Source organism: Triturus cristatus, chromosome 4_2 (assembly GCF_964204655.1).
Source record: "Triturus cristatus chromosome 4_2, aTriCri1.1, whole genome shotgun sequence".
NCBI classification, from domain to species: domain Eukaryota; kingdom Metazoa; phylum Chordata; class Amphibia; order Caudata; family Salamandridae; genus Triturus; species Triturus cristatus.
In genome coordinates, this window is record NC_140586.1 from 240,877,242 (window position 1) to 240,904,491 (window position 27,250).

At 45.1% G+C, this 27,250-nt stretch overlaps 1 long non-coding RNA gene across 1 annotated transcript in view; it reads left to right on the forward strand.

The window, feature by feature from the left end:
- The window catches only part of LOC146833534 (uncharacterized), a 391,947-nt gene extending 365,489 nt beyond the window's left edge, over positions 1-26,458 (forward strand). The window contains exon 3 of the long non-coding RNA XR_014960250.1: positions 26,202-26,458. This is a non-coding gene — a long non-coding RNA (uncharacterized LOC146833534). The remainder of the gene's footprint in view (positions 1-26,201) is intronic.
- Positions 26,459-27,250: the final 792 nt, after the last annotated feature.

The window sequence follows — 27,250 nt, forward strand, 5'->3', positions numbered from 1 at the left end:
CGAATATGTATGTAAATATGGTGCTCATGCACAGCGCTGCTATACCTTCGGGTCGAGTGCCCGCGATATAAAAGTGCTATTTACAGCAATGGTCGCGCAGTCCGATCCTGACCACACGTGACGCTTTGTAACCTGCATCTCGATCCCCCACCCACCACAGGAACTGCACGCGGTGAGTGTGAGCATGCATAGTTTCTGCCTTTTCAGATCATGCTACATACAACCCTTGACAATCCAATAGTGCTAAGTGACGTAGGTCCGACGTTACGATTTCATATGGCTGGATGCAATGTCAGAAACAGCATTATGCACGGCGGCCGGCTCCCTATGGTTTGGGCCTAATGGGGTAGTGGGATAAGCGCGTAGGCATGTTACTGGTTCTATCCGGAGGTCGGAAGGAACAGCGACATACAGGTCAGGAGGCCCACCACTCTAAACTAAGTAAGCAAGCACATGTGTTAAGCCTCGTCCTTATTTATTTTGCCCTCGCTCAGCCGACTCGAGGCACGGGGCGGCGCATATACAGCTTTAACATCGCAAGCTTGTGGTCGCTTAGCTTGCAGTACGGACACTGCGGTCTGTGACCTCGAGCGGGCCTGTGCCGGGCTTGCACGTCTCCTCAAGTGGCAAGTGCAGGCAGAGCCCGAGGATGCTTGGCGGCCGGGAGGTAATTATGTGGGAGTAATTGAACTGGTGCTTATGCGGTATATCCCAGCCGATTGTGCGCCAAGAAAATAACAAATATATATTCATTATATATTCGCGCCACCGCCACATCTTTGCCTAAGCAAGCACGGCTTTGGTGCTGGTAACCAGGGTAGAGCCTCAGGGTTGCGTCCTGTGATTTTGAGAAAATCTCTTAATCTACCCGTGCCTGGATATGAAATGAAAATACTGACCATGTGCAGTCGCCGACTTTAGTGCAGGAAACCAGGGTTAGGGCCTCCAGGTCGCGTCCTGTGATCCTGGGGAAATCTCTTATCTTCCCCGTGCCTGCATATGTATTATAAATACGGCATTCATGTGCAGCCGTCTACTCTGGCGCAGGAAACCAGGGTTCGAGCCTCAAGGTCGTGTCCTGTGATTTTGGGCAAATCACTTAATCTCCCCCTGTGCCTGAGTATGCAATGTAAAGGCAGTACTCATGTACAGCTCTCCAATACCTTCGGGTCGAGTCCGCATGCTTTGCGGACTGAATGTCGAATCTAGAAGGTGTCGCTTATAGAAGGTGTCGCTCCTAGTACACATGATAGACACTAGTTTCAGGCTTGCCCATGTTGCAAATGGTACGCCACCGGTTGGCACTGTGGAGATGCTGTACCAGCACTAAGCCTGAAAGTAGAGGTATAGGGATGAGATAGGATGGAATTAATTTTCGTTGCCATGTGCGGCACGGTTGACTAACATTAATGCATAGATGAGCATGTCTAGTTAACAGCAGTCCCACAAGATCGTTTTCAGCACATTTTACTGCATGAGTTTGAGCAGCCATGACAGGATTCATGCTTCGCAGATGCCCCCACACATGCCAAGGGGAGGTGCGTCCCAATTAGGGAGTTAACTGTTGGAGCCATCGTGAGAATTCGAACTATACTGACAGATTGCATCACGTGTCCCTCGTCCCCAACCTTTTGCTGAAAGGGGCCTTGGGTCGTTTGTCATTGTTGTTGTTGTCTTGACACCCACCCCCATTGCTTACGGCCTTGCGCTCCCAAGTGCATCAGTCCTTGGGCAGGGTGGACCAGAGTGGGGATAGTCCTAACGTAGAACGGTCATGGCCATGTTAGTAGCAGTTAAACACGGGTCGCTGCCGACAGTATAAAAGAGGTATGCTTAAGCCCGCAACTCTGCCCCGCCAACATGCTTATGTGGGCCGCCTTCACCTGTCACTCATTGTGGCACAGATATGGGGAAAATCACACATATCTAACTGTAACCTAGCCACCCAGGTGGGTGCCTAGTCGGGAAGGGCAACGCAAACGAGATAGAATGGTAGTTATTATCTAATGCTAAGGGAAGCCTGGATTAAGCCACTAGATGAGTGTAGATATGGGTGTGGCTCAGTGCCCCAATCGCATTGAATACGGGGACGCACTGACATAGTGGCAAAAGAATAAGTGGTCACCACATAGCGCCTCACTAGGGCCAAAATCACGGCACAAGGTTACCGGCGTGATTGACCAAGTGGTTGCGGGTGCGCCGCTCGCGAGCGGATTGCAACCTGGTGCTGGGGACGGTCTGCCACGAGCCGGGGCGGTATGTATATAGTAGAGATGACCCAACAGGCTTGGATTTATGCATTGGTTTAAATCCACTGTCGCCAGCTGAATAAGTATACAGGGTTCCGTAGAACTGCCTGCGGTGGAAGCGCGCGCGTATACCAATTTCTAGTTTTGCGCAGTCTGGTTCTCTAGGTACGTCTTGCCGTGATCAGCTCTAGGTCGGTGGTTGTGTGTCACTCGGCCTCAGCTGACATTGCAGTACGCCTGCCTCGGGGGTGACTGGACAGGGTATTTGTCCCGTCACTTGAGGAGCGAGTCATTCAAGGATTTCTTCATAAAACTATTCTCACCGTGGTTATTTCGGTGGTGACTGGACAGGGTATTTGTCCCGTCACTTGAGGAGCGAGTCATTCAAGGATTTCTTCATAAAACTATTCTCACCGTGGTTATTTCGGTGTTTTGGAGTGTACCTCTGTCTCAAATCCACCGATAGTTCATTGTTAAGCCGACTTACCGGACAACGGTTCGTCTTCCAGACCGCCTCATGGCGCCCGAGTTAAATCTGGACCATGTAGGTTGCAATTATTCAATACAACTTCTGTCTGGGCAATCAACCCGATCGGGTTGCAAGTGACCACTCAGTTGGTCATTATTTCCCAGGACCCCCGCCCCAGCATCCGTGCAGGTCAGTGGGACTAAGAGGGGCCTCTAGAGAGGGCAGGCTGTAAGCACAGCGCCCTGGGGGTGTCAGGCAGAGAACATAGCATGGGACTACCCGCATGCCACGTTACTTAGCTAAACGTTGGCCGATTGGCGTCACGGTGCCCGCAGCACATGCCAGGGGCGAGCTTGCTATTCACTGAAGGGAAACACCTAGGCTAACTCACAAGCCTCGTCAAGCCATCGGCACTGGGGGTTGTAGGGGTAGTGTGATCTTGAAATCTACATTTAGACCCATGTGAGAAGACGCACAACACCAGCCTGCAGCACACTGAGCTGGGCACCATAACCAAGAGTTAGGCCTGCAGGAGGAGTAGCTGAAGGAACCATATAGAAATAGGTCCAGATGTACTTTGGGGGGCATTCCCCTGCAACCAAAGACAGATTTCGGGTTGCTTCAATGAAGACCTATCCACCCGCGCTTTAGCCAAGGCGGCTTGTGTGTGGTATAGTTGTTATATAGCAAGTGTGCGGTCGTTCAAAAAGTTTGGTAAACACCACGTAGAGCCTCATGGCGTCAGGGCATTATTGACCATGCAGCATTCGCAACATTCAGAATAGGGCCGGTATTTGCACCAAAGTTTACGGTTGGTTCCCACAGACTTGTCTGCCCCCAAGGTTATCCTCTAGGGGTTACCAAAGTTTACGGTTGGTTCCCACAGACTTGTCTGCCCCAAGGCTATCCTCTAGGGGTTAGAACTTGAGACTAAGGGGGCATCTCCTGCTTCGGCGTCACAAATAAGCGATAGCTACGCTGGGGTGGAGTTACCATGCAGGTCCTTCCACCACTGGGTTCCCCCCAGGCGATGGGATCAATCTAGGTGGGACCACGAAGTCTACGGTTCTTGGGAAGCTTCCAGCGGTAGGGCATTTAGCAACAGATAAAGTATCAGCGTGTGGGTAACAGACATCTGCTCTCCAGCAGCACCGTGCCCTGGGAGCACGTACGTTGCCCTAACTCTGAGGCCTACCCATAAGGGGGCCGAGTAGCAAAACAAGTAAATAGGTCCCATAGTTGGGTGAAACCACCATCATTTGGAGATAGGCCCAGGTAAAATAGGGCTTTTCTTAATGTCTAGCGGACCATTGCGGTTGGTGGTATCCCCCAACGGAATCACTGGTCGCGTACTGCAACTGCAGGAGACTGGGATCCTGGTTTACGGACACTTTTACCACGCTCAGGGGGCGATGCCAGCCAACATATGGTGCTGCTGTCCCAATAACTGGGGTGCCAGCGGGGCAAAAACAAGGGGACATTATGTCAATAGAACATTTGTCTCGCCCAGGGTGTACTAAATCTCTACTTCAACGGAGCAGGAATTTGGCACCGCTGGGGATGCTCTGGGTTTGTGGGGGGGGCACCCCCTCCCACCCTCCTACTGGGGTGCATGATGGGAGGGGCGAAGTAGGACTTAGTCAATCCTCAATGTGTGAACTTTACAGACAGCGCGCAATGCTTAAGCCAGACAGATTCCCGAAGCTGGTATGCCTAGGGGGTTTCATCACTGAGGGATCTGTAGGGGCATAATTCCCACAAGGAATAAGGGATGGTGGGCAGGGGCAAGAGTCGCCCCTTGCCCATGGTCACGCGCTGGCAGCTAGGAGCACTCCTGTGCTCCAGGTTTAGCAATCAGAGGGGACTGTCCAAAGGTTAAGTAAAACCCTTCTCGCCATAATAGCCAAAGCGGGCAGGCCGTGAATTGTGAAGAGGTGTAACCTTCCCGCAGGGGGGCGAATAGTTCTTGGCACATCTTCGCAGGCCCAACGGGTCCTTTATTTCAGCAGACCCTATCCGATTAGGATCTTTTGCCTGTGGATATAAGGGATCTCACAGGGTTTGAGTCCCGCTAGCGCTGTCACACTGTCATGAGGTGGCAGAATTTCAAACTCTTCTTTCTGCAAGGATGGTTCCCTTTCAGCTAGTTGCAGGGAGCCCTAGATAGGAGAGGTTGCAGGTAAGACTATAGCGGATTGGTGGGGGGCCCTGGCTGCAAAGGTGAGCTGCCTCCAGGGCTGTGGCGGAGTTACAGGGCGATCTGGAAGCAGGCCGGTACAAAGGGTATCTCTGCGCGGCACCATAGGGGGTGCCTGAGCCAAAACCGAGGTGCCTCATGGGAGGGTCCCGGAAGCAGTGTCGGCGCCCCGCTAGTCCTGCGGGCGGTTGTGGGCCTGAACAACCGGGGGCTTGCTCAGCGACGCTCCGCCCCCAGAAGGGGGGCGTGAGTAGAAGTTACCAACGGCACGTGATCGTAGAAAGAATCACATGGAGGGCAGCAACGGCGGGCATCGATCCCGCGCTGCCCGGCTCATCAGGCGGGCAGGCGACCCAGTTGGTTGCCTGCCCTTGGATCACCCGTAAGATAACCCACCCATTACATATTCTGGAATTATGTAATAAACCTGCAGCATTGTTACCCAACACCAACTGTCTTGTGTATGTCATTTGGGTAACCTACCATAGGGGAGGGGGGACAGCGGGGTGCCCCTGGGGGTACTATGGGCTCTCAGGGTGCTCGTGGAAACGAGGGGGGTGGTAGTGAGGTGACTGAAAGTCACATAAGGACACAGTGGTTCAGTCCTCGGCATTTATTCTTGTTTCTTTGCAGGTTTATATAGCGCAAACTTTGCCCAAGGGTATTAGCGCGCTTAACATAAGCACCAGATTATATAAAGTTTGTGTTTTTTTTAAACGCCATGACGCATTCTGGAAGCTGTAGGCTTAGCCTCACTGAAACTACATATAGTAAACCACCAGACCAGAAAGGATTTGTGAGAGAAAATCCTGGACCCCCGGCATTGCGTTCTTGATGGTGTGGAGTGACCTGGGCACCCTGCTTGAACCTCGCCCGCCGAGGTAGGGTATGTTTCGGAAGGGGAGCCCCGAGCATCAGGGAGTCCTGAAGCAGTCGCTCATGTGTGCTTTATGCTCTAGACATACGGTGACCAGATCGTGCGACCCAAAAACCGAGACAATTCGCAAAAATAGAGGAAGGACTTCACATTTACATCAATCAAGTGGCTAAGAATGACAGCCCTCATCCTCATAGAAACACAAAAAAGCCACTAAGAAAGTAAAACAAATTTAATTTTTAAAACCAGAATCATACCTGTTAATTAAAGTGCTTACTCATAACAGCTGCTTACTAGCCCTGCTGTGGAACACCTGAAAAAGTTGTTCTTTTTTTTTGGGGGGGGGGGGGGGGAGGGAAGAGAGTAAAAGCATTCATAAGAACAAATATTACAATTTGGCAATTAATATTGTGAAGATTTCATACATCCGATAAACATTTTGTATAAAACACATGGGTAAAAAAGATGAGTCAGATACAGTACGATAAAGCGTAAAGTAGAAAAGACAGGTAGGAGGAGATAATGATGAACATTGCCCCCCATCTTCGCAAGAAACCTCAAAACCGGGCTCTTCGACAGACCCCCTCCTTGATGGACTGGAACCTCCGACCCCCCCACCCCCCAGCGCCTTGAGACCCTTACGGGTGAGTAGTCGCGCTTAACAAACACCTGATTGATTGATAATGATGAATGGTCAGCTTCTCCTACAGCATGATTCCTGGGAGGCCTTCCTACAAACCCAGCCCCCCTTCTCATCTGTCCAAAGCCAGCCGGTCCCTCCCACCCCTCTGCCTTGTGATGCCGGCCCTCACAAATTATAGAGCGTTCTTTCGAGATTGTATATGGCCAATAAGCGCCCCAGCCAAGTCTGATAAGTAGGGGGCTCAACATCCTTCCACTGCGTAGCAATAAGCAGCCGGGCTACAGCCACCACAATAAAGATGAAATTAGTCTGCGGTACATCTAGTTGTTCCTTATTATTCTCACTCTCACTCTTTTCAGTATACCCTTTTAAAAAACCGGGACCTGAGCCAATTTTAGATCTGCGAGGACAAAAGACGGAAAACCGGGACAGTCTGGGAAAATCCGGGACACCTGGTTACCCTATCTACACAGGTGGCTTTGATGTTCATTGCTTCCTACATCAGGGAACATGCTCACCATGGGCAGCGGGTGTAGTGTGATCTCTTCAGGCCAGGTATGAGTCACGTTGTTGGGTTTTTCCCTCATTCCAAATTGGCCTTACACTTCTCATGAAAGGGATCAACCCTGCCTTGTTTCCCAGGTCCCTTCATGATGTGCTACTCCTGACCAAGCTTTTTTCATTTTATTCTGAGACTTGTAGCCTTGTTTATTCCATTATAAAACAGAACAATAAGTCCCAAAATTCAAATAGAAACCTGGACTGGAGCAGCACATTGTTCATGAACCTGGGAAACTTGGCAGCTATAGGTAGCTTAGCATAAATCATATTGCTACAGTAGAGGCTGGATTTAACGCATTTTAATACCTTTAGGGTTGTAGTATCTTTAGAAGTGCATTTTCAAATTGCAATTGTCTAACTTTTATGTGGGTTTAAAGCAAACACAAGGAGATGATGGACGGAGTGCTGAAACTTTTCAGACACTCACCCCCAGTCAGAGATCTGGGTTGAATCCATCATCGTTCATTAGCACACTTCGCCACCCCATTTCAGACCCAGCCATATGCGAATCAGTCATGACTCTGTCCCTCATGGGAACAGTTCAGCCCGAACTGCCAAGCCAGGTCTTCCCTGGACTGGAAACCAGCATCCTGGGACTGGTTTCGGGGTAACACCCTTCATCAGCCAGGCTAGCTTAAATCCAGTGGAAAAGTGAGCAAGGGACCCACGTCTGGGCATACTTGCCAACTTAGGGAGAACAAAACAAACGCAAAGAGATGATGGATAGAGCGCTGAAAAGTTTCAGACACTCACTCCAGTCACTATTAGATCTGGGTTGAATCCATCATCGTTCTTTAGCTTGTTTCTGGTCTAGGGAGGACCTGGCTTGGCAGTTCGGGCTGGGCTGTTCCAATGGAGAGCAGGGACAAGACTGATTTGCATATGGCTGGATCCACACTGGGGTGGTGTGGTGAGCAAAGGAATGATGGATTTAACCCAGATCCTTGTGACCGGGGGTGAATGTTTGCATTGTCCAGCATGCTGTCCATCAATTGTTACTTTTGCATATGTCACCCTAAGTGGGAAGGGTATGCCCAGACGTGGGTGGCTTGCTCACTACACCACCAGATTCATGCTAGCCTGGCTGATGAGGGGTAAAACCCCGAAACCGGTAACAGGATGCTTGTTTCAGTTTCAGGGAGGACCTAGACTGGCTGTTCGAGCTGGACTCAGAGCCGGACTGGGAACCGAAAATGGCCTTGGCAAACTGCTCGGCCATCCCCCCTGGTGGGAGGAGGGTTGTAGCTGAGCTGTTTGCTAGGGCCGGTTTCAGCCGATTTTGTTACAGGGGGCCGATATTGCTGCCCCGGTAACAAAAACGGCCCCCAGGGGCCCCAAAACTGGCCCCCACCTTGGCATCCCACCGGGGAAACCGCCGGTGCCTGTCTGGCTGGACTTTTTCCCATGGGTCAAGCCACATTTTATTAAGAAGATCAAAGGTAGTGTTATGATTAAAAAATGCGAGATGTGAAAAGAGAGGTATTAGGTGTCTCTCACATATATCTTTGGAACAACCAGGTCAACATGTTTCAGCCAACTTTGCGCCCTATGTGTTGATGGCTTTCGTTGGGACCGAAAGGTTGTTTTATAGGACCCCTTCAAGAAATCAAAATAAATCAAATGGGACACTTTCTCTCCAAATTTTGAAGTCTTTTTCTTCTTTTTCGGTCATATGGGAGTCTTTGTCCAGTCCTTAGTTTCTGTTTTAGAAAGTCTTCAAAGGGCTGGGCAGAGGCACAGTATTACTATTCCTTTCATTAGAGAGGAGAATCTTATTCCTTCAGTGTGCACTCCACAACACGTCCTCTCCAGCCTGCATCTCATTGGACAAAAGTGCCCCCATGCTTGACCCCAGAGAACACCTAATAAGTATCTGAGAGGGGCAGTGTCTCTCAGATCTGCGGCTTCAAACTTAAGAAAGAAGAAGGATCCATGCTGGAAGTTTGATTTGCAGTAACCAGGCCCTGCACTCTTAAGACTGTGCCTGCTTCATTATTTGGAACTACAGCACGTTGGATGTACCTTGCTTCAAGAGGAATAAAGAGGGTACACCAAGCTGGAAACTTGATTTGCACCATCAGGCCCTGCATTCCGACAGACTGCGCCAGTTGAGTTATCTGGGACTACAGACCTTTGGATGTACCTTGTTTCAAGACAAATAAAGAGTGGTCTCCATGCAAGCTACACGTTAACAGAGCTCACTTGCATCAACTCCACCAAGAGTCCGCTGCCTGGAGTGTATCCTGTGGACTTTTAAGAGTGTTGTCCAGGTGCCTTGTGGAAATTGTGGTCCCGATCTTTCAAGGACCATCTTGGAGATTTCAGACCCTTGGATTGTGTTTTGGACACTTTGGACCCGCAAGAGGAACTTCATGAAGGAGTTCTTCACTGAATCTGGCCTGCTGGAGGAGGCTGCTCGACGTCTGGTGAGAAATCCTCCAGAGAGGTTTCTAGCTGAGAAGGTAAAATCTTGACCAGGGCCTCCGCTTAGTGTATCTGACCATGGCTCCATCGCGGTCAGCCTCAAACTTTGACTTTGTCCTGGTCAGAGGCAACCAAATGTCCTAAAGTAGCACTATTGGTTTCTAAGCTCTAGAAAGTGTTTAACCTATAAAAAAAATCATATCCCTGGTTCCCTACTGTGGATTTGTTTAGTTTTGGTGTCATTTTAAAGTTAAAAGTATTTCATATTTTTATAAATTGGTGTTGGATTTTTATTGTGTGTTGTGTCTTAAATATATACTGAATTGGTGTTTTTAAATGCTTTACATACCTATATTAGGAAAAGACCAGCTATCAAGCACACCCTTATTCCGAAATGTATATAACAGTCCATCTGCGTGTGCACATCATATGGAAAAATGTCTTTGGGAAGTTCATGATATCCAATCAGATTTACTGGACAGGATACAGTAGTCCTCTGTTATGTTCAGATTATTCCTTTTTATTCATAGAAAATAATATCCAAGAGATGTAATACAGTCGTCCAGTAATGAATACAGCTCCAAAAATTGTGGTACAAACGTCCAATATCAGATGCAGCCAACACGTGTTTCGTCTGTACTTAATTGGTACAATGACTTTTTCAAGGCTGTTGACAAGGAATATACACATGTGAATAAACACAAACTGAAGGAGCAACAAAAAAGATGGAAGACAGAAATATAACCAAAAGGTAAAGTCCTGCCAACGATAGAGGTGAAGAAGGCTATCTGTGTCCGGTGATAAGCATTGTATAGCTTAATAAGAGAATTAGTGTAAGTATGAGTCCCAAAACCCAGTCAGAAAAGGAGCGGATCGAAAAGAAATAAGCATCACCGTGGCCTGTTGTAGAAAGGGATTCAACTTGAGAAAAGGAAATAGGATCATATGGGAAGTGCAAACCTAAAGTATAATGGATAGAAGAGTGAATAAAAAAGGCCTAGCCAAGACGTGAGTGGAATACGGATGAACAACTATGTCAGAAATGCCAACCCACTATTAATGTCTAGGAGCCAAGTAACAACAGGGAACCTGAAGAAAGTTCTGTGAACCACCAACAGGTGAGTTAGGACCCACCTCAAAATCCGTACTTTGCTTAATTGAAGTGCGTTTTTTTTCCCATTTTGGGGAACACTACTACCTAACTCTGCTTTACATACCTCTCTTTACAGTTAAGCCTGCCTGTTCGCAGCCAAGCTACCAAGGTTTGAGCATGGGAATATTCTCCGAAGACCTATTTTGTGCCCTATATTGTGTTAGTGGTATTACTGCCAGTGGTAAATGCATATCTGCCCCTACCAATAATCCACTTTCCAACAGCAGAGCTATGCGCCCTGTCCAAGTAGAGACCCACACGCTAGTCAGGGTAAATATAGTACACGCTAAGGTTTACCTGTTCTCACCCTCTGTTAGCTTGGCACACAGCAGTCAGGCTAAACTAAAGAGGCAACATGTAAAGTATTTGTGCGCACACACACACACACACACACACACACACAGTAACACAGTGAAAACACCACAAAAGTATTCCATACCCGTTTAGAAAAACAGCCCATATTTATCTGAGTAAAACAAGACCATAGCAACAAATAAATCAACATGCACAAGTCAAGATATGAATATTTAAAGATTAAATCGAAATGCAGTGCTTGGAAATCTGTAGCTCCAACTGGGGCTATCTGGTTGCGCTTGACCAGGACGAATCCAAAAGTTCAGTCCGACTGCAATGGAGCACGGGTCGAATGCAGGAATCACACAGCCTTTTACCGTACCTTGAATGCATTGGAAATCAAAGACGATGCATGGCGCAGAGAAGGTGAGGTGTCGCATATGCAGGTGAGTCATTGACTATGCAGATGGGGTGTCGGTTCCTTAAGGTGGTGCAGGGTTGTTGAAGCTTTGCTGCTCCAGGAAGATGCGTTGCACAGATGAGGGGATGTGATGGTTGCTTGTGTGAGGCCTTGGTTCTTGAAGGCAACATGTTGTCGATGTTGAAAGTGCGCTGTGTCCATTCTTCGGCATCAATGGCGATCCGCTGGGCTGAAGACTATGCGCCAGTCAAAACCACCGCAGGGCCGGGCTGCATCGGAGTCGGAGCGAGGCGTCACAGTTCAGTGAGTCTCTGCTCAAGACTCATGCGCTGTGTTTTTTCGGAGGCGTTGAGGCAAAGTCGGGGTTGCGTTGGAGGTTGATGTTGGTGCGTTGGGCACTCACTGAGCAGTGTCCACAGCTTCAGTGCAAGCAACGGCAATGTGTCGATGTCGCAGGGATGTACCGGTTCCAAACTGACGCTTGGAGTCAATGGTTTCTTGACTGCTGCACCAAATTCACCTCCAAGGGCTCAGAATTTGGCACCACTTGACAGAACTCACAGCAGAGGAGTCCAGGTGCTGGTAGCAAGACGCAGGTTAAGTCTTTGATGTCCCTGAGACTTCAGCAACATGAAGCAAGGTCAGTCAAGCCCTTGGAGAACGTTTGAAAGCAGGATGCAGAGAGTAAAGTCCTGTCATCTCACTCTCAGGCAAGAAGCAGCAGGCAGCAGGCCAACACAGCAAAGTAAACAGCAAAATGGCAGTCCCTCCTGGCAGCTCAACAGCTCTTCTTCTTGGCATAATGTCCTCAGTCCAGAAGTGTTCTAAGTATATGGTGTAAGAGGTCCAGTACTTATTCTCATTTTAGCCTTTGAATTAGGGAGGCTTCAAAGAAAGGTCATTGTAGTGCAAAAGACCCTGTCCTTCCCGGCCCTGGCTCCAGACACACTACAGGGGGGTATGCAGCTCTTTGTGTGGGAACAGGCACAGCCTTATTCAGGTGCAAGTGTCAGCTCCTCCTACCACTTTAGCTTAGGAATGCTCATCAGCCGGGTGATGGTCCATTAGGATGTGAAGGGCACACCTCAACTCCCTTTGTGTGTGAATATCTAGAGTGAATTCACAAAGCCAGACTGTCATCCAACCCAGACATGTATTATAGGGACAGGCAGAGGCACAGACTGGTTAAGTTAAGAAAATGCCAACTTTCTAAAATTCAAACCACAAAAGGGGTTAGGCCCATTGAACAAGAGGTAGGGCCGTATTACGTATCAATAAACAAAGGGGGATACCTGCCTCCTTTACAGTATAAAGCTTAATTCCTTTACTTACAGCTTGAATCAAACAAAAGCCTTTAATGTTTGATTTGGGGTATTTATTAACCCAACTTATTTAAGATTTTTCTTGTATTTTTTGCAGTATTTTTCAAAAAGTGGGAAAAGGAGTTCTGCATAAATTTCAATGATCAAATAAACATACATCAAAAAAAATAGCACAAAACAATTCGACAACAACAACATTCAAATACAATACATAGATAAGCAATTCATCAACTATACATTATCTTTTGCATCATAATTCATTCAACATATGGCTAGCCTTCAGACTTTCAACTAAAGCCCACAATCAAGGCAATGCCTAACAGGGGGAACTTCACTTGTTCACGTTGGAGGGGGAGTTAATTTATAGTCTGAACTCTCGCCTACACCAACATAATATTTTTAAGTAGTTCCGCAGTGTTGATATGAAACGCCAACGCGTTTCACAGCACAGGCTTCAAGTACTGTGCTTATCGTCAGGGCTTATTAATTGTAAATATTTCTCGAAAATCTGAAAAACAAACGATGCAAACAAAGAACCCATAAGAATAATGAGCGCCTAGACTATATGACTTTTACTTAAACAAACACGCTCCAAAAATACATAAATATAATGTTGGTGTAGGCGAGAGTTCAGACTATAAATTAATTCCCCCTCCAACGCGAACAAGTGAAGTTCCCCCTGTTAGGCATTGCCTTGATTGTGGGCTTTAATTAAAGTCTGAAGGCTAGCCATATGTTGAATGAATTATGATGCAAAAGATAATGTATAGTTAACTAATTGCTTATCTATGTATTTTATTTGAATGTAGTTGTTGTCAATTTGTTTCGTGTTATGTTTTTTTGATGTATGTTTATTTGATCATTGAAATTTATGCATAACTCCTTTTCCCACTTTTTGAAAAATATTGCAAAAAATACACGAAAAATCTTAAATAAGTTGGGTTAATAAATACCCGAAATCAAACATTAAAGGCTTATGTTTGATTCAAGCTGTAAAGGAATTAAGCTTTATACTGTAAAGGAGGCGAATTTCTAAAAGTGGCATTTTTAGACCTGCAGTTCAAAAACCAACTTCACTAAAATATGTGTTTTTAAATTGTGAGTCCAGAAACACCAAACTCCAATTTTCTATCTGCTCCTAATTGGAAGATAGACTTGTAAGATGTTACAAGGGAGCTCCAATGCTAACCTATGGGAGAGATAGGCCTTGCTGTTGTGAAAAATTAGTTTAGCAGTTTTTCACTACCAGGACATATAAAACTCACAAGTAACATGTCCTACCTTTTAAATGCACTGCACCCTGCTCATGGGGCTTCCTAGGGCCTACCTTAGGGTTGTCTTACATGTAATAAAAGGTAAGGTTTGGACCTGGCAAGCAGGTGAACTTACCAGGTCGAAGTTACAGTTTAAAACTGCACACACAGCCTCTTCAGTGAGAGGCCCGATACAGGTTTTAAGGGCTGCTCATGTGGGTGGCACAATCAGTGCTGCATGCCCACTAGTAACATTTGATTTACAGGCCCTGGGCACACACAGTGCACTGTACTAGGGACTCATTAGAAAATCAAATATGCCAATCATGGAGAAACCAAATGCCATTACATTTTAGAAACAGAGCACATGCACGTCAGCAGTGGTAAAGTGTACAGAGTCCTAAAACCAGCAAAAATGAGGTTCAGTACACAGTCAAAAACAGGAGGCCAGAAGCAAAAACGACAGGGGAAATCACACCAAAAGATGCCAGGTCTAACATCATCACTTCACAGGTACTTAAGAGAGGCATGCTTTTGTCTTTGTTTTGTCCCTGTATAAAGAAATATGCATGCACTGTAAAAATGTCAGACGTATTGGTCTGTCCCAGTATTTACACAAATAACAATTTAAATACCACTATTTTTTTTCTTTTATAGTGCCACTCATCCCAGTGCAGCGTGTCAGAGTGCCTTACGTACCATATACATTATACATTGACAATAAATCATGTGTGTGTGTAAAACAATGTACAAGGCGTGTTATTTTAGACAGTGAAGATTCCAAGTTGTAGGAGTCATGTCCTTCATAGCTCACTGTGCTACATTAGAAGGATTACAATTTATGAACTGCAAGTAACAAAAAAGATCTGTGGGTTAAAAGCAGTAACCCACTTGCCTATCTTCATAAAATAACAAGCATTTGCAATGCAATAGGTTTCGCACTTACGAGAGTTTGAACTATTGGCATTGTAAATGACAAATGCTTAAATTCCTGCACATGCGAGAACTATTGCATTGCAAACTTTTTTTGCTGTTTACATGCCCCCATGCCGTGCATTCATGTTAATAGAGGGCGCACCCCCTTCTTTAGAGGAGCCACGTCGAAAGAAAGAGGCACGGCCACCATAAAAGTGAAAGCACTGTATGGGGCGCTTTTACAAAAAAAGAAAAGCATTTGCTTGTCAAGTTGACCAACAAATGCTTTTTTTTGTAAAAGCGCCCCATGCCGCTGTTTCACTTTCATAGCAGCCGCTGCCCTTTTTTTGGGCACAGGTCATTTAAAGAAAGGGGAGCGCCCTCTATTAACGTGAAAGCGTGGCATGGGGGCTTGTAAATGACAACAAAAAACGTAATAAATAATACAAAACAAAAACATTTTTCTTGTGGCAAGCGATGCAGCCTGTTAGGAGTGTACATTGCATAGCCAAGATGGCCAGAACTATGTCTGATTTTCAGGACAACAGCTGATTTTATAATTGATTATCTGGAATTATTGTAAATGTATTCATTGTGGATATTCTAAAAATCTGGCATGGATCTGGTCCTCACGAAACAACATTCAGCACCTTTGGTTCTTCTGGGGTGTAATCTTTTATTGTATGAATTAGCGAGTCTTGAACGCAACCACTAGAATCAAGCCAGGTTAGCAGTCTAGTTTTTTTGTGCATGGTTTTTCAGTATGGAACTGCATGCTTTTATGGCACAACTGGGTGGGCGCGAGAACTATATCACTTGCAATAGATTACATGGCAAAAATATTGAATTCACTACATCATCAATGTAAGTAGAGAAGGAGTTAACAATAGTAAAGTAACTGGATTTTACCTTGGCGATGTAGTGGTAGATGATAAACTAAACAAAATATATTTGTAGGTCGATAGTGTGACATAACACACTAAAAACTATAGTATCGTGCCTCCATATAAAACGTTGCCCAGAGTTACTTGGAAGGCCTCTGTGATCCACTATGTCACTCGTCATTGTTAATCGAGAACCATTTTTTATCCATGCTTGTTCGAATTTCTATAGCTTGTTTTGCCACATGTGGTCTTGCAGCACTTCATATAGCTTGTTTCATTGGTTGCCGACCGGAAGGTGCATGTATTGTTGGCAGAAGGTGAGGCTGAAGGGGGGGCCTTGGTATGTGAGATTTCTAGAAGTGTTCAGAGTTATATACACCAATACTGCACATTAACATGCACATTAACATGCTTGTGCCAAAAAGATGTGAAATGATCGGTGTATTTAGGTATATTGGTTGTTTTAAGATAGGCCTATACACATATATGGTGTTTGCAGTTAGTTGTTTCAACCTAAATATGCATGTAATACTACTCCAGTAGTTGAGGTGTGCTTTAAAGAGGAAAGAATCTTTGGTAACACGTGTAACGGTTTGACATTGTGTTGGTGTCGCTGGATTGGATCAGACCATGCCCTTATTGGTAGCCAGGAGCAAGGGCGTAACTTCAAGGGGAAGTTTGGGGCGTGGCACCCCCCAAATAAATACATTCTTGGCTATTTGGTCTGGGGTCCCAGAGTCATGACTGCCATCTCTGTGTCGGTTGTAAGAATGAAAGGCAAAACAGTGACCTTTTATGTAAACATGTGAGAGAGACAGACGTCTGGTGGCAGGATTTTCAAAATGTGAAACCAGATAACCTGTATGACCTTTAATAAATACTGTCTTCCCTGCATGTCAAAATTGTGTGATCCTAGACAAATATTTTACTTCACAGAGCCTCCTTATTATAATATATGAGCGCATTTTTAAATAATAGAATTCAGGATGTGTGGTGTATAAGCCCCTCTTATGTTTGATTTAATAGAGTAAAATGTTGCTCCATCTATATTAAGAATCTAAGCCACATTTGGGATTTATATGACTACTGTCTTGTCTCTTGTTTCACTAATGACATTGTCATAGGAACAAACCATAAATGTTTCTAAAAACTATCACTTTTAATACATGTTAGTCTATGCAGTGAAATAATCTGTTGTACTAGGGTGAAATGCTTACGCGTGTTGAAGAAATACACTTTTTCGAATCTTGAAGAGATTGTATTATATTTTTACATTACGTTTGCTGCACGGTATACAAGCCAAACGTTTTCATGGCTCGGCTCACGCATGGACTCTTAGATCTATGCCAGACACAAGGCTCGGCTTGCCCTATTATTTTGCCTGCGCGCCCTCCTCAATTTGCAATTTGAGCTTAGTATTAAGGGGGCTGTCAGGCACTTGATAAAATGATTTGTAAAAGGGGGGATTAGAAATATGGTGACCTGCCCACATGTACTGATTTTACAATTCTACCATCAAGTCTTCTTGTAGCAGACACGAACAAGAGTGTGTGCAGTGAAAATACATTTAAAATAAGTTAGCCCAGGAGGAGGGCTCTAAGCCATTGTGTTATATATATATATATATATATATATATATATATATATATATATATATATGATCGTAGTCATGAGTTTCCAGGGAGATCTACAACACCCAGGTGGGATGGACAGGAGCGTAGATTGAGCGGAGGTGTTTGGGTTATGACACCCCTCAAATGCATTCTTGGTTTTGTAGTTTGGTCTGGGACCCTAAGTCGGGTCTACCATGTCTGTGTTGGTTTTCGCGTTGCTCTCAATTCACTAAGAGGTTTTAACTTTTTCAGTTTTTGGATCAGGATATTAAACATATATGGGGCTAGTTTATAACAAGCATTGGCATAGCCAATAGGTCTCGCCTTTGGGACTTTATAAGTGTTTAGCCATGCAGCACATTATCACCCACAGGGCAGATTACTTATGTAAAGTGCTTTGATACCTTCATTCGCGCTACATAATGCAAAAAATAAAAAGTAATGAAAGGAGGAGTGCTTGCAGATTTCTGAGGTGGGGGAGCGAAAAGATGCACTCTGTAGAGTTTCACTGTGCCTACCTTCTGTAGATGTTTGTTTTTTCTCCACAAGAGTTAGGGTAAAATGTTGATTGCTAACGTTCTTCTGTTTTGTTTAACCAGAAGCATGATCATCCGGTCAACAAATGGTTAAGCATCACAATGTAGCTATTTAATGAAACCCCACGAGGATCGTTCCCTTCCTCCCCAAGACATGAATGGTCTTTAAGGAGATTTAACTACTGTAGCAGCTGCTTGCTGCCTTCCAGGGTAGGCATGTTGGCCAAGGCCCGCTCATTAGACGGTGCTGACGATTCCGCTGAAAAGTTAGATGTCACCGTAATTGATTTTGTTTCTGTTCCTTTGTGTTTTAGAGAAAATGAAAGCGCACTCTTGTGGAGGTAGGGTGGAGGGGAGGTGCCTTCTAATGAAAGCGGCAAGGTCTGGAAATGAAACCTGACCCAAAACAGATGGCAGCCTGCGCGCCGCCGCTGCTTGTTCCTATTATATAATGCCAGTACCAAATCAGTACCAAATCAGAAAGTGAGCACAGTATAGAAAATCAGGAGCCGAATTGAAAGGAGGTGAAAGTAAGTTATCTCAGTGTGCAAGTGAAGGCGGGGCTGGAGTATGCTGAATCTTGGTGCCGAGTAACAGATGTTTATTGCCAACCAAATGAATGTTAATTAGTCCGTCTGCCTCTAGTAGGATGAAAGGCTGAGCAGACGCGCTGGGGTTTGAACCTGCGGTTGTGAGGTCAAACATAAGATCAATAGGGTGCTTGCCTTAAAGTTAAGGTTGCATTATATAATGCCAGTACCAAATCAGAAAGCAAACACAGTAGAGAAAATCAGGAGCCTTGTGTGTAAGCAGAGGCCTCGCTACCTCTGCCGCCAATGTCAAAACACAATTCTGCTGCCTTCCTCCTTCTACAAGTCAACAGCAATGGGCCTAGCATGAAAGCGAATGCACAAGTTTCTCATTACAAACAGAGCATTGGCAGGGCTGTGCGTGTGCATGTGGCCTGTGAAGAGAGGGTTGGTTAAAAAGAAAGGCGCGAGAGAGAAGCAGGGGCGAGTGAGCACGGCAGCGATTGCGAATGCGCTAATTAAAAACAGATGGTGACATGACCCCGAAAAGATGGCGCCCCTGCTCGTAACCACAAGCCGTAGGCCGTGGGCGAATACATTTCCTGGGAAAGGTGGGACATGCAGCCGCCTTTGCCCAATTGCATGCTGTCTTTTTAGAAAGACGCACGCAAAGCCCAATAGAAAAAATGCAATAAAAAAAAAACACACACAGTCCAGAGTGATTCCAAGAGGTCGTTTTCCACGGGTAGCGCGTGTGCGCTGCGCTAGGCTCGACCTAAAAAAAGTCGTATATCTGCAACCATAGAGATACTCCTTGAATGTGTGCAATTGTACTACATTTAAAACATTGGCAGTGGTAGGCTCGGAAAGCGATGCCACGCTTAAGTTTCCAGGCATACTACTGGCAATCAAACACCCAAAAGGTGACGGGATGAATGCTTGCAAATAGTCTAACCAGTGGCAGTTGCTCAGGGTGGCATTCCAAGCCATCATGTTTCACCCACTGTGCAACTCTAGACAGAGACCCACCTAATACAACTCAGTACTGACCCTGTTCCTCATAAGAACAGCCAATCGAGATCAGTGATTAGGGGTTGATGTTTGACAATGTTAAGCATTCCGTCCATCATCTTTTTGTGTTGCTATAGTTGCCCTAACTGAGAAGGGTATGCCCAGATGTGGGTCCGCTGCTCACTGTGCCACTGGATTCAAGCTATCCTGGCTGATGAGGGGTGATACCCCGAAACTGGTCCCAGGATGCTTCTTTCCAGTCCAGGGAAGACCTGGCTTGGCAGTTCGGGCTGGACTGTTCCCATGAGGAGCAGGGTCAAGACTGATTTGCATATGGTCCAAAATGGGCTGTCGTGGTGAGCAAAAATAACAATGGATTTAACCCAGATCTGTGACTGGGGGTGAATGTTTGACAATGTTCAGAATTCGGTCCATCATCTTTTTGTGTTACTATCTCACCTCTCCACCCTGCAGACCGCTGCTTTTTTTAGTTGTGAAATTTGAGATTCACACCCCTGAATCTTACTCACTAAGCTACATCCTCAGCCCGTGAATCATGTGCCTCTACCTCATTGTGCAGAGTCTTCATACAAAATACCATCGTAAAAATGGAAGTCATTTCTGTAAAAGGTCACGGGTTGCAGAAATGACATTGCACAGCTTTTGAGTCCCAATACCATCACAGGCTTGATCTCTTACCTCCTCTGACTCCCAGTAACATCAGATTTGATGTAGGGGAAGTTAGAAAAAGTGAAGTGAGTACAAACTACAGAAAATAAACAGGGCTCTTCAAACCTTTCAAGTTCCTGTTGCTGCCTTCATCACCCCTGAGTGCATGGGTGGCAAGTACAGGGCCAGAGGTATCAGATGGATGTCTAGGGATAGAGCTGCTTCCCCTAACCTACATCCATGCAATTGAAGTCAAACTACGGATCATGGCTGTGCTCAATTCTATCCCCTCTTCTTTTGTGATCCACTCCCCATCCAGTGGAGGCCAGTGCGGGAAATGGGAACAGTCAGATCGGCCTGGCTTAGTCTCTCCGTTTATTGCGCTTAAATTATGGGGTGCCATGAATGGCAAAAGTGATTTCCAGCCTCGGTTATGTTTGGTTCTGAAACAATTAGGTCCTCGTTGCTGGTGCTGTTGGATGTGATAATTACTGCATCTGAGTAAAACTGACACAAAAGTGTTCAGTCTTTATTGGGTGCAATAATTTTTACCTTCAACAAGTTTGTGGGGAATAGCATGCGGATAGTGATTGTTATTGCACCCAAATGCTCATGTTATGGTAAATACTGGTAACCACCCCCCCACCCCCCCAAGCAGGGTTAACTCGAGGCTACCATTATGCTTACACTTTTAATTGCGTCACCAAGCAGCCGCATACATCACAAAGGAAGTATTCCAAATAGAACATTAAAAACAATAAAAGGCATGAGCCCACAGTATACTGCCTCTTTTAAATGCGGCTCCAGGCAGATAAGTTATCCCTTACATTTCTTCTCTTGCTATATTTTAACTGTATTGATATTTTATAAATATTTGTTCTTATTCTATGTATCTGATCCCTACATAACCTGTTGTATCACGACTCTTTTACATATTTCTCTTAGTATTACCGAGATTGTATACATATTTCTCTTTGTATTATTGAAATTGTTCTGGTTTTATTCTCACTTTAGCACGCTTTGCAGACGGCTTCCCTCTACTTAAAATAACGTTTTTTTGGACTTACCCCCATTTCCCTTCCCTTCGTTTCGGTCTCCCTTTCTCCAATTTATGGAGATGGGATGATGATTACGCGTCCTTCCGATCGTTCCCCTCCCGATTTGGACTTGTTTAATTTTAAGCTAAGTGCGTTTTTCATCTTCCTTTGCATTTCGACCGTCGCACTGAATTTAAAGGAATGAACCTTGGCAACGCGTCGCTAGCGTCGTCGCGTTGCCATGGAACATTCCTCGAAGCCTCCGGCTGTCCCTGCTTACGCGTCTGAGTTCCATGGCAACCAACAAGGAAATACCCTTCGGTGATCGCGCTCGAGCGCATTTTAATCACCGGAGGACGACGGTTGACTCGCTGGCACAGTTTTTTATGTTCTCTTGCCTGCCTTTAGCAGAAAGGCTATTAGAAATATAGGAATAATTATTCCTCATTCTCCAAATTAATTATTTCAACCTTTTACCTTTATTCTAATATAAAAAAAAAAAAAAAAGGGGAGAAGAGAGTGAGATTAGATTTATTTGTTAATTTATAAAAAAAAAAAATAATAATAAACGTAAATAATAATTTAATTTTACCATGTCTGACTTTGACTCAGACGAAGCTGAGGCTAGCGCCCCTACCCCCAAATTTAATAACGAGGCCTTTAAAGACATCATCCAGGAAGAGATGAGATCCTGTATGTTGGAAACACTGTCCAAAGTTATCACTGCTAAAAGATCCCTTCCATCTGATGAGGACAATTCTACAGAACAACATACTAGCGAAGATCTCACTAATATAAAGGGAAAAAGAGCAAAAAAATGTAATAACATAGAGTTTTTCCCGAAGAGCACTAGAGGTCCTAGTACCTCTACTTTTACAAGAGGCCACCATACCTCCTTTTCCATGGGTGTCCCTAGCGGCACAACATATAAAGGTGTCCCCAGCGGCACAACGCATAAAGGTGTCCTAAGCGGCACACAATATCAAGGTGTCCACCGCGGCACAAAATATCTAAGTGCTCAAAATGACCTCAATGATACCAATAATGATGATGATGACCTTTACTTTGATGATGATGCCTCTAATTCACCTGACGAATATGTCCTAGACTTAGACCATGATGATTTAGAGTTTAGCTCTCTTGACGACGACCTCGCTCACTCTTCAAAAGATGCCATCCTTGACCCTCTAGGACAAGAGATGTTCTCTCCCCTTAACATCAAGCATCCAAGGAGCTCGGAATGGATCCCTCACGACCATGTGAGTAAATTCATCATTAAGTGGCTTAGAAACCCGCTTGACAGGGACGCTAGAAACCTGCTAAGGGCAGAATGTTGCCGACCCAACATCGGAGATAGAGCTTCTCAAACCCCAAATCTCGACCCAGAACTTATAAAGTACCTTTTCAAGCTGGGAAGAGACCCTAGGAAGGGTATGGAGAGATCTCTAAAAGGCTGCAAAGATAGGGTCCTTGACATCTTGGGCCCCCTGGCAAGAATCATTGATATTTCAGAAGAAAGCCATCTTAATGGCACTCCCCTCGACACAGAACTCATCAGAGGTCTTAGTCAAAGAGCCCTCGTTCTTTTAGGTAACGCAAATGCCAGCCTAAATTCTGAGAGGAGAAGAGTGGTCCTCACCAAAATTAACCCCAAGCTCAGTGATCTAGCTGACAAAGAGCCATCTGCCAACCCTAAGGGCTTGCTTTTCGGGGAAGACCTGATTAAGACTCTAGGGAAATACGTTTCTACATTCACAGCCCTAGATAAAGCGCATCAAAATATGAAGAGAGTGTTTAATTCTAATAACCTTTTCGGAAGGGCCGGTAGACGGGGCCAGTCTTCCGGCCGATTCAACAGAAGGCCCTATCCTAGAGGAAGAGGATATGGCGGAAGGGGCTTCTTCAACCCAAACACTCCCCAATTCTTTCCGCAAAGAGGAAGAGGTTTTCGCTTTAGAAGCTTCAGATCCCGCGGAGCGCCTACCGACAACAACAACCAAAGTGAGTACAATTTCTGTTTCTTCTCCTTCCACCCCTTTCCTGAAAGTGGGTGGGAGACTCAAACTCTTTTTCAACAACTGGAAGTTGATAACACAGGACCCATGGGTTTTAAATAACGTCAGGGGTTTCATGATAGACTTTACACAAACCCCTTACCAATCTTCTTTCCCAAAAGAAATGCCTCTTTCCCTAGATCAGGAAAAGATTATAGAAGAGGAGATCTCTAACATGCTTCAGAAGGGTGCTATAGTAGAAGTCCCCTTAGAAATGCTAAAATTCATCAGCACCCTTTTCCTGGTCAAGAAGAAAGACAAAGGGTGGAGACCCGTCATAAATTTAAGAGCCCTCAACAAATTCCTTGTTTACAGACATTTCAAGATGGAGGGCATTCACCTTCTCAGGGATTTACTTCTAAAAGAAGACTGGCTTGTAAAGTTAGACCTAAAAGACGCCTACTTCACGATTCCTATGGCCAAGGTTCACCAACCCTATCTTCAGTTTCTTTGGAAAAACCATCTTTTCCAATTCAAAGCCCTCCCCTTCGGACTTTCATCAGCCCCCTGGTGTTTCACCAAGGTAATGAGATCAATCGCTTCATGCTTAAGAGAAAAAGGTATTCGCATGATACTTTATCTAGACGATATCCTCATCCTTTCTCAGGACCATTGTCAAATTCTCAAATATCTGAAGACCGTGATGGATCTTTTGGAAAATCTGGGCTTTATTATAAACAGAGAAAAGTCCATCCTTTTACCTTAAAAAAAAATAGAATTCCTTGGTTTTTCAGTGGATACCACAAGTTGTCTACTACTCCTTCCTCCAAAAAAGATATCCAAAATAAAAAAAGAGATAAGACATATCCTAAAACTTCAGAGTTTTCCTCTAAGGGAACTAGCCAGATTACTAGGTCTCCTTTCCTCCTCGATACAAGCCATCTTCCCAGGCCCTCTCAATTACCGTGCACTTCAGAGGGTGAAAGCAAGGGCCCTTCAATCGGGCCTTTGGTACGGAGACCTTATTTCGCTAGACCAGGAGGCCAAGGTAGAACTGACCTGGTGGTTGGACAACCTAGAGGCATGGAATGGGAAAGCAATTTTTGGCTCAACTCCAGAATTCGTTTTAGAATCAGATGCCAGCCTTCATGGCTGGGGAGCATGCTTTCAAGGCCAGAACACTGGTGGAATTTGGTCTCTGAAAGAATCCTTACATCATATAAATTTTCTGGAATTGACAGCTGGTCTTTACGCCCTGATGAGTTTCAAACAATTCATTCAGGGCAGATCTATCATCCTAAAAATGGACAATATCTCCGCTGTCGCCTACATAAACCGGCTAGGTGGAACCAAATCTGCCGACCTCTCCAATCTTGCCAAGAAACTTTGGATGTTCTGCTTGGAACACAAAATCGCCTTAAGAGCCGAATATCTCCCAGGCAAATCCAATGTATCGGCAGACTGGAACTCAAGATTCCTTCTGGACTTCAGCGATTGGAAACTCAACGTCTCCGTTTTCAATACCCTCAACTTCTACTGGGGACCTCTAGACTTAGACCTCTTTGCCAGCAGACTAACCTTCCAAATCGTGAATTATTACAGTTGGATGCCAGACCCGGGTGCTCTGGCAGTGAATGCCTTCCTCCAACCTTGGCAAGGCAGAAACAGCTACGCCTTTCCCCCCTTTTCCATGATTCAAAGAGTGCTTCAGAAAGTCAGACTTCACCAATGCTCAATCGTGTTAATCACTCCCTTCTGGCCCTCTCAAGCCTGGTTCCCAACGGCACTAGAGATGAGTTACGACTTCCCATTCCTAATTCCCTTCCTTGCGGACCTTCTTACAGACATAGACGGTCATCTTCACCCCATGGTTCAATCAGGGAAACTGAACCTTCTTGCCTGGAGAGTGTCAGGAGATCCAATGATCTCTCAGGACTTTCGTCAACAGCTTCAACTCTCCTCGGCGAATCTTGGGCCCCTGGCACACACTACCGATACAACAACATTTGGAAATCTTGGGTTCGTTGGTGCTTGGAAAGGAATCTGGATTCCGTACAGGCACCTATCGTTGACATAGTCAATTTTCTGGTGGAACAATTTGAGAGAGGCCTTAGTTATAGATCTATCAATTGTTATAGATCTGCCATCTCCACTGGTCACTCCCTTATTAACGGTAAAACTATTGATAAAAACGCAATTGTTTGCAGGGTTCTTAAAAGTATAAGACTCAGAAGACCTCCTAAACCCAGATATCAATCCCTCTGGGACGTGAACCTGATCCTTGACCTTTTTTCTAATTGGCCTATTAATTCACTCTTAGACAATAAAAAACTTTCTATTAAACTGGCTACCTTACTTTGCTTAATTTCCTGTCGTAGAGTCTCTGATGTCAAAGCTTTGGAGATATCTAATAGATCCTATACCATGTTTGGAGTTAACTTTGAACTCTTCAGAAGAACAAAGACCATGTCCAATTCTATCTTTTATCCTCGTTTTGATGATTATCCCAAACTGTGTGGTTGATTGTATGAAAGAATACGATTCTAGAATGAATTCTCTTCGACCTCTTAATGCGACACAGTTGCTCATTTCTTTCGTAAGACCACACAAACCTGTTTCTTCTAGTTCTATCTCTAGATGGGTTAAGATTGTGTTAAACCTGGCAGGTATCGACCTTAATATTTTTAAACCACACTCTATCAGAGGCGCTATGGCCAGTAAGTCTTTCTGGTCTGGAGGTAAGTTGGATGATATCCTCAAGGCTGCTGATTGGTCTAATGCTCGGACCTTTGCTCACCACTATTGTAAACCTGTTTCGCATGTGTCTGATGTAGTTTTACAAAGCTACCAACAAGCATAATGGCAGCCTCCGGTCTTGTAATGAAATTGCGATTCTCCTATTAACATGACCAGAGAATCTGGATTTCATTAAAGACACGGAGGCTAACATTATCCCCCCCTCCTCTTTCCCTTTGGAGGTTGTTATGCATCTATTGTAATTGATTTATTGTTTATTATCCATTTCTTTGGATATTGTTGATTTGTCTTGATATTGTTGAATTGACATATTTCATGCTCTTATACTTTTTTTTTCTTGGACATCAGTCTCTTGCTCTGGTTTTACTTGCACTTATTTTCTCTCTTTGCAGATGCTCTCTAAGAATTTTGGATTAGAGTTTTTTCTTCTTCTCCATCTTCGGTGTCCTTCCTTCTTCGACGTCCTACGTTTCAACAAGACGTTTTCTTCAATTTCAAGACGTTTTCTTCAATTACAAGGATTTTAATGAACTTATCTTGTTTGTTTTCTCGCTATTTAAAAGAGGCAGTATACTGTGGGCTCATGCCTTTTATTGTTGTTAATGTTCTATTTGGAATACTTCCTTTGTGATGTATGCGGCTGCTTGGTGACGCAATTAAAAGTGTAAGCATAATGTTAGCCTCCGTGTCTTTAATGAAATCCAGATTCTCTGGTCATGTTAATAGGAGAATCGCAATTACAAAACACATGTTTACAGTATGTGCGGTAACAGCAGTTGCCTCACATACCACAATTAACCATGCTGCTTGTAAAGAGAGCCCTAGTAGGGACATGTCCTGTCCCCTGTTCTTTCAGAGGGAGGGGCATAACCTGCCTTGGCCACACCATTTCGTGCCTATTTCTGTATTAAAGTATTTGAGGCGATTTTCCCAGATGGCTACAGCATTCGGGGTAACAACTGTGTTAGCAAGTCATAAAACAGCCTAGCCTACAATCAGACGCGCACCTCCCTGAACTCTCACTCTCCCCCCCCCGCCACCCGCCCAACTACTCCTTAGGAAGCTGCTCTCCACGCTGTTCTCTCGCAGTACGCCAGCACATCCTCCTGCCTTGTCTACAGAGTCAGTGGTGGCTCCTTCACAAAGGCGGACGAGCGTCGCCCCACTGCTCTCTGAGCAGTGAAAAAAAATTATAATAACGTAACGTTATTATCATTTTCTTTTTCCTACTTTAGTGGCTCCGTTGTTTCCTGGGGACGGCCAAAAGAGTCATGTGCACTTGCTATGTTCTCCATCCAGGCTGCATTACGTCGTGGGTGGAGAACATGCCCCAGGCTCCCAAGCTTGGTCTGAGCGCCAAATTAGGGCACTCAGACCAATCACAACGCTGCAGCATTATGATTAGTCCAGTGGTCGAAGTGGGCGGGAACGGCAGGGCACG